Below are 7956 nucleotides of genomic sequence, written 5' to 3'. Positions count from 1 at the left end.
GTAAAAAAACCACCAATCCCAACACAGGGTATTCCAAGAGCAGAAGCAAGTGTTACAGTCAGCATGGAATGACAACATGGTCTCTGCCTCTTTGCCTGTCTGTACAGTTGTCTAAACTCTTTCACTTTAGGTTTGTTAGCATTACAACTCAAATTCAGCATCATCCATCAATACAATATGAACTTTTCTCAATAGAAATCGGTTCTGGCGAAATATTTAAGAGTAACATAAAGCCTTTTCTTTGTTGTTGTTTTTTAAACCAAAAGAGAACTTTCCCCAAACATTAATATCCCAATGTCACCTCTCATGTGCAGCCTCCATTTCATAGGTAAAATATTTTCAATCATTAATCAATATTAAATGCATGTTAAGTTCATATCGTGACTTCCTAAAACTTTGGCTAACATACTGTGCAACACTCTGCGTGCATCATAACAAAATGTGTGTGCAGCTGGTTTAGAACGCTCTTGTGCCAATGCATGGAATTGTGCAAATGGAGCTGCATGATGGACAGCCATTACCAATAGAGGCCATCCATTGCAAACTTCATTTGCACAATTTCATGTGTTTGTGCCGTTTGTCAGCCTCTGTCACCTCATGAGGTAATGATATTTTCCATAATTGCTTCCTTACTATTCCATTTTTGTTCATTCACTTTTTATAAAAAATCCAGACCATTTGTTGACAAATAGTTGCATCCCAGTGTTTCTGGATTGTCCTCCCATGTCTTTTTCAGACCTTATTTGTGAGGTTTAAAATATAATTGTAGTGCCAGCCCATCCAGTTTGGTGCAGTTTGGCGGTTTGAGGGGCTATGCTTGTAAAGGGAAATCCAGTGAGGATTCTCCTTTACACGCAAAGGGGAATCCTGCCTTTAAAAAGTTTCTAAGGGTGGCCAGGGTGGGGGGAGCGAGAGGTCACCTTACCACTGACAGCAGTGGCAGCAATGGCAGCTCCTCTAAACCCTGGCACTCCCCCCAGCAGCGCTGCCTGTGTGGCATGTGGCTCCAGTCTCTGTGCATGTGCAGAGATCACGCAAATGGCCTCTGTGCATGCATGGAGGCTGGAACCGCGCAACCCCTGCACAGGCCCCTTTGCTTGTAAAGTGGAATCCTCACCAAATGCCCCTTTATAAGCATAATTCCTCAAACCGTGTCAAACTGGTTCGACTCGGTTCAGTTGAACAGACAGAACCACTGGTCAGTTTGACCAAACCAGTTCACAGAGCAGCGGTTCAGTTCTAATGCGGTTCAAATTCAAACCGAACCTAAAAAAATGGTTCCATGTACACCCCTAGCCAGAAGCAAGCGAAGACTCTTTCTACATGGCAGCTCCTAGACTAGATGGACTGACTCCTCCTACAAAGCAGTGATCATTTAACATAAACTACTCTAATGTGAGAGAAAATAAAAAGAGAAATAGGTTTGGACACCACCTATACATGTGCTTCGTGATCTACTAGATTCACTCCTTCTCCACCCCAGAGACCATAAAACCAATTGCCCTGTGTGAGAGAGCCAGAAGAGGAAAGCAGATGAAGTTACAATGTACACACACCTGGTCCTAGATCAACTGAATTGATCCTCCCCCAATGCACAGAGAAATTAATTGTTCTCCAAATATGGGGGTGGGGTTTTTTGGTTAGATTTTATTAAGTAATTAGGGGACATGGACCCTCATACTGCTGTTAGCTACCCTGAGTCCTTAGGATAGGGAGGGATATGTCCCACTCTTATTCCATAAGAATGACAGAGACTATCACTTAAAGTTGCCAGCTCCTGTCTCAATGCAGGTTCTTGTGCCGTTAATAGTTGTCTGTCAGGGTGGCGTACAGTAAGTGTTCCTTTCTCAACACAGTGCTGCTTAACTTTTCCCTGCCTTGCAGCTATTGGGTGCATAAGACCATCTTTCCAGGCCAGGCATTGACAACCCTGCCATAGTTGTTGATGCTCTAGCTCTGGAAAGTTTCATCTATAAAAAAAAGATGCTATGCCACCCCACAGGTTGCCTGTTAAATCTGTATTGTCAGGAATGCTCTAAGTAATACTAAAGCTGACACAGTGCAAGCAAGGAGCTGACAGCTTCACTCCAGTTACAGCTGATTAAAGGCTGCTAAGGCCTGAGGGCCTGTCTCAAAAAGAAGAGGACCAGGCAGAATTCCGCCAGAGCACTTCCAGCGTGCATATTTTACCTAGGCTGATGTGGAAAAGCTCCAGGTGCTACACTGGGTAATCACCTGCATAGCCAGGCTTGGAAATGTTGGAAAGGGAGGCACAAACAGGGCTTCCAAAATGCCCCCCCCCACACACCTTTTAAGGGAATCTGACTGGTGAGTTTGAATGACATGTGCAATGTGTTGTTTGAACTGCAACAGTAACGGTAGCAACAAATCTTTTAGCATATGGAAACTTGATACAAAACATTCAACCAGCAGAAAATGACAGCATCTGTTAAATAATGTTTTAATACACCCAATCATTTTTATCTGAGTCATTTGGGGAGACACTGAAAATGTTTGGATAATTAGAGATTTGGAAAAATAGCAATTTTGTGTTACACTAGGGTGGGCCTAGAGGAAGAACACCCAAATGAATCCTCCAGGTAATCAAGAGATTCAAATTTGGGTAAGGGGGATTTACAGTGTTCTCACTGCAATTAAAAAAACAGAAAACAAATTAGTACATTAATGATCAGGCTGAGATTTATTTTTCTGAACTCAGTCAAAAGTTACTGCTTCAATTCACGTAATTACATTTTATGTGGAATATCCACTATGTGGTTACTCTTCCACATAATTTTGGGGTGGTAAAATAGTAAGTGGAAAAAGTTACGTGACTAATATTTTCCAGAATACAAGAAGAAAACAATGTTTCCATGTAGGAATGTATTGACAAAATCATTTCAATATGTGAAAATGTGAGGAAATATCACATCATTTTTCTTACACCATCACCAAGTGTTATTGTTATCTATGAAAGAGATGAAATGTCCACTATAAAGTGGTATAAAAATAAAATATTTCTATTCTGAGTTAGGGATGTGCACAAAACCGGCTTTGCCCCCTTGAACACCCCTCCCCACAATTTGGTTCAGGTCGGGGGGGGTCGCAAATATTCTTATTATTATCATTATTATTATTTTAATTGTTTTTGTACTTACCCCATCCAGGGGGCTTCTCTGAGGCTGCAGAGAGGCAGGATCCATGGATGTTCCCCCTCCCCCAGCCAGCCTTCTAAAAGCACCTGGTTCATGACCCGGTCATGCAGGGCCCATCGCACATGCACGGTGGCCTCCAAAATGGCCACCGCGACAGGGACAAGGCCCCCAAATGGCTGAAGATCGCCAAACTGGGTGCTTTTATACATAAGGAATGCCGGGGGAGGGGGAACATTTTCAGAAACACCCCCCCCCCCAATGCCTCAGAGAGCTAACCGGAAGTGAACCTTGTCCTGACTGACAGGCTGGTGAACTCCATGGATCAGCCAATCAACACACCAGGTGGGTGGGACCTAGAGAGCCATGAGGAGGAAGAGAAGGGTTCCTTTGTTAGAAGCAGCTAGGCTGGAGGTGAGAGAAGAACAGGTGAAAAAACGTAGTGAGGAGCAATGGAGTTTTGCTTTCTCATGGTCAAAAGCTAGCCTGGAGATTTCTGTCATGGAAAGACCTCTGAAACTCCTTGAAAGACAGGAGGGCAGGAAACTTGAATCCTCATTCAGGATTTGGTGAGTTCAAGACAAAGAACCCCAGGACGTTGACTTCTGGAAGTTAGTCTAGGGGCAGGCACGTAACAACGATCAGGCAAGGGGAGACAGTTGTCTGGGGGCTCCACTGCCTGGAGGGGCACCCCAGAGGCACCTCATGTGACTCCCCATTGCCCCCTGCCCAGCCCCATAGCCTCTCAGCCACTTGCCCTCTTCGCCGTCTCTCCTGCTAGTTCTGCTGGCCCGCAATCGAAGCAGCAGGCAAGCTGCAAAGAGCTCCTTTTCTCCCGCCTCTCAGCTGATCGGCGGGTGGGCGGGGCTTCCACGGAGGCCTCGTGTAGGCCTCTGTGAAGCCTGAACTCCAGTAGGGCCCAAGCCAGCCAGGAAGGAGGAGGCAGCCAGAGTGGCCACCACTGTTCTCTGCAGCAGAAGACCCCCTGCTGCCAGGTAGAGTGTGAACTCCTTTTTGTGGTTACCTTCCCCGCCCCGCCCCCCCCCCGGATATATAGGCATCTGCTTGCCATAGGGCTTTGATATGGGGGGGAGGGACTGAGAAGTCTCTGAATATTTATTTTTAAACAGCTTGGAAAATTTGCTGACTTAAAAAAAACTATCTAAAAAGTCCTATAAGTGGCTTGTTTCATGGCAGAAAATTCCAAAAACTTCTGGAAGAAACAGTATTATATTTATTTGATTCATTCATTCATTCATTTATAAATGCACTTATGTTCAAGTTGTTTTGCAACCCAGAAGGTCTGAGTGAGAACTGTGAAGCATGGCTTGTGCTTTTATTTTATTTTATTTTTCTTGTGTGTGAACTGCTCTCCAATAACTTGCAGGGACTTCAGGGTCAATCTGGCCAACATGTGTATGCAGCACCTCCATTCCAGAGGAGATGTGTCTTAAAGCGCTTTAGAAGCCTCGTGTGAAAAACCTCCTGGAATCAAACTTGACTGAATTTGTTCAGAATTCTGAGAAAACAAACATAGGCTCACCCTGCATGGTTGAAAGTCTCCTTGGCTAATCTGCAGCGAGGGGCCCATTTTAATCATTCATCTTTCTAGTGTGTTCTAGGCATTAAAAGTAAAACAAATGTATAGTACTCAATGTATATCACTATATATTGTGACGTGTGCGTGTGTGTATTCAGTGAAATGTATTTCCAGGCAGCATACTTATTTTGGAATATCAGACTTAAATCCTTGGGGGCCTGGGGTGTGCGGAGGTCCTGGACTTTGAGTGGGGGGGCCCCCATCTTAAAATCTCGTCTCTGGGTCCAGTCCAACCTTGCTACGCCCCTGTCTAGGGGAAAGTTGATTTAGTCAGATTGTGCATTAGACCTTTGTTTGCTTTCATGAGCTTTGTATTCTATTGTTGTTTACCTGTAACATAACTAAGCTAAGCCTGCGCCCTTCCAGCTAGGGCGTTGCAAAAGACTGCAAGCTTTTTAAAGGTGCTTTTGTATTTTCTTACATCCATGTTCTTTGCAATTGGATAGCCATGATTTTTAAAGTGTGCCACCCCAACATCATCATCTAGGATGCTTTTTGAAGTATTCTTGTAACTTGCTGAGTATTCCTTTAACCAGTAACTAAAAACTGAGAGAGCCCCAGATGGAAGCTGTCTGTAGTATTTTGATTTTTTTTTAAAAAAATTCTTTTTGTTCTTTGCATTTTGAGTGGATTTTTAACTCAGGGAAAGGGGGCTTTTTCTCTGGTGCAACATGCCTCATACATTCAGCAACTACCAGTTTTCTCACCATGCGTAGGTTTGCATGTGGAAGGTTCTTGTATACTTTTCCAATAGCAAAAGGAGGAGACAGTTTTCCCTGGGATTTCCACCCAAGCCCACGGGTGGGGGATTAAACTCTGTTGACCATTGGGTGGTGGTGGCAGCCTAGATCCTACCAAGATTACAGGAAAGTTTTTGGGAGAAGCCTTTGCTCAGGAAGCATAGAGGGGATGATTCAGCAGTTTTCTTCCCCTAACATGGGCTTGCTCTGAGACCAAGGCTGGTAATCTGCTACAGATACAGTGAATGATAATATTAAAATGTTGGTACACTATTGGTTAATTTTGTGCAGTAGTAATGAGTTGTCCTTGAATACAAGCCAACATAGCTAGTATTAGCATACTTTTGGAGAGAAAGTATACTTGGGAATCTATTTATTCATGGGTCTCAGAAGTGGGGGACAGAGGAGGATGGAGCCCTCCCCAGGGATGATCAGGCAAGAGACTGCTGTTGTAGTTAAGGCTTCTTGATATTGGAGAGGGAGATGGGCAGCCTGTCCTCTAGGACCTAGCAGCCAAATGCAGAAACTTGCTTACTGTGTCTTGGGAGCAAATCTTAGGTGAAGAGGGTGTACCTGAGTGCTGCTGAGCAGAACTAACCTGTGGAGGAAGAAGCATTAAGGTTGATAGGCCGATATCCTGAACTGTGAGCGTCTACTGTTTTATATTATTTATGAATTGTGTCTTCTCAGGACAGTTGAGATCCCTTTATTTTTTTAATTTAATATCAGACCCATTAGTAGCCTGCCCCTGTCTTTTGAAATAGAACAGACTTATAATCTAACTGCCCAATTTATACACGTCTACTCAGAAATAAACCCAGTGGGGCTTATTCCTAGGTAAGTGTGAATAGCCTATCAGCTAATTAAGTAAACAGCTGTACTGGCCTCAGCCAGTGCTGAGTAAATTGTGCTGTCTCCAGATGAGAGGGAAGCAAGGTACCCCCCCACAACACACACAAACACACACTGTAATCCACACAGTGGGAAGTGCTCCTCTTCCTTGAGCCTCTACCATAAAACACTTTTGGGGGCCCTGAATTTATCTGCACTGTCCCCTAGATTGATTTTTAAAAACTGATTATTTCACCATGGTGCTCTGTGAAACAATGGTCTATGCATATCTACAAGCATGGATAATAAATTACCACAATGGTTTTAAAGAAAGTTTACTGAAATCAGTGAAGGATTTTGTTTTATTAATGTAAGCAGAAGTTTTCCATTAAACTATACAAACACAGTTCTTGCCTCCTAAATTTCAGGAGGCCAGATTTTAAATCATCTGATTAAAAAAGAGAGAGAGAGAATATTTTGCCTTGGCACAAATACTTTGGAAAACATTTACTGAAAATATAACTTATGGCTTGAAATCAAGAACTTAAAACAGAAGCACAACATGTCAAAAGAAGAAAAAAGCTGGTGCCTTTATGTTGAGTAATCCACCGATATGTGTCTAAAACGTTGCTCTGAAGCTTTGTATAAAAGGTGATTTCTTTTTTTAATTAATCTTAGATAATGCTGCCCTAGCCACTTTGATTTACATAATTGGAAATCAGACTTTGAAACACCCTTGAGGAACACTTACCAGATATGCAGCTACCTGCAAATGAAAAGGAGAACAAAAAATTTAAAAACTCATTCTTGCTTTGGAAAATCCTTCAGTGACTAACTAGGTTTTAGTAATACATTTTGCACAAGTTGATTAACATGACGTTTTTTAATCTCTGTTCCCACAGCTGGATTTTAAAAGCAAAAAATTGAATGTACATTTTAATGCCATAATGTAACACTGGAAGCACTGAGAAGTATATTTCTAATAAACTATATTGATATGATATATGATATGATATGATATGATATGATATGATATGATATGATATGATATGATATGATATGATTTCATTGCAGGGAGAGGATAGCTGGTATTGTGGTAGCAAGCATGAATTGTCTGCTTTGCTAAGCAGGGCCCACCCTGGTTTGCATATGGATGAGGCCGCTCTAGGAAGAGCATCTTTATGCTTATATGCAGAAGGTTCCAAGTTCCGTCCCTGGCATCTCCAAGATAGGGCTAAGAGAGACTCCTGCCTGCAACCTTGGAGAAGCCACTGCCAGTCTGTGTAGACAATACTGAGCTAGACGGACCAAGGGTCTGACTCAATATAAGGCAGCTTCTTATGTTCCTAACCTTTTGTGCACACATTTCTATCAGGGCCAATTAGAACTCCCTGTACTCTGTCCTTTAACCAGAGGTCAACAGTCTGAAAAAATATTTGAAAGGAAAAACGTTGTTGAACATGGAAAATTACAATTATACACCTATATACATATTTTATATATGCTTTTAGTTACACTAAAATATATCTCATAAATAGAATGTAGTTACTACAAACTGTTTAGATTGCCTTTCTCTATAAATAAGCAATTATTCAAGGTAGTTCATAATATAATGTAAACAAGATTTTAAAAA

General features: G+C 42.3%; 1 long non-coding RNA gene across 1 annotated transcript in view; it reads right to left on the bottom strand.

Moving 5' to 3' along the window:
- Positions 1-7956, bottom strand: part of LOC128324155 (uncharacterized) — a 125669-nt gene that overhangs the window by 51702 nt on the left and 66011 nt on the right. The window lies entirely within an intron of this gene.

Source organism: Hemicordylus capensis, chromosome 4, assembly GCF_027244095.1.
Source record: "Hemicordylus capensis ecotype Gifberg chromosome 4, rHemCap1.1.pri, whole genome shotgun sequence".
NCBI classification, from domain to species: Eukaryota; Metazoa; Chordata; class Lepidosauria; order Squamata; family Cordylidae; genus Hemicordylus; species Hemicordylus capensis.
The sequence above is the reverse complement of the archived record's forward strand: the minus strand, read 5'-3'. Positions and strand labels throughout refer to the sequence as shown.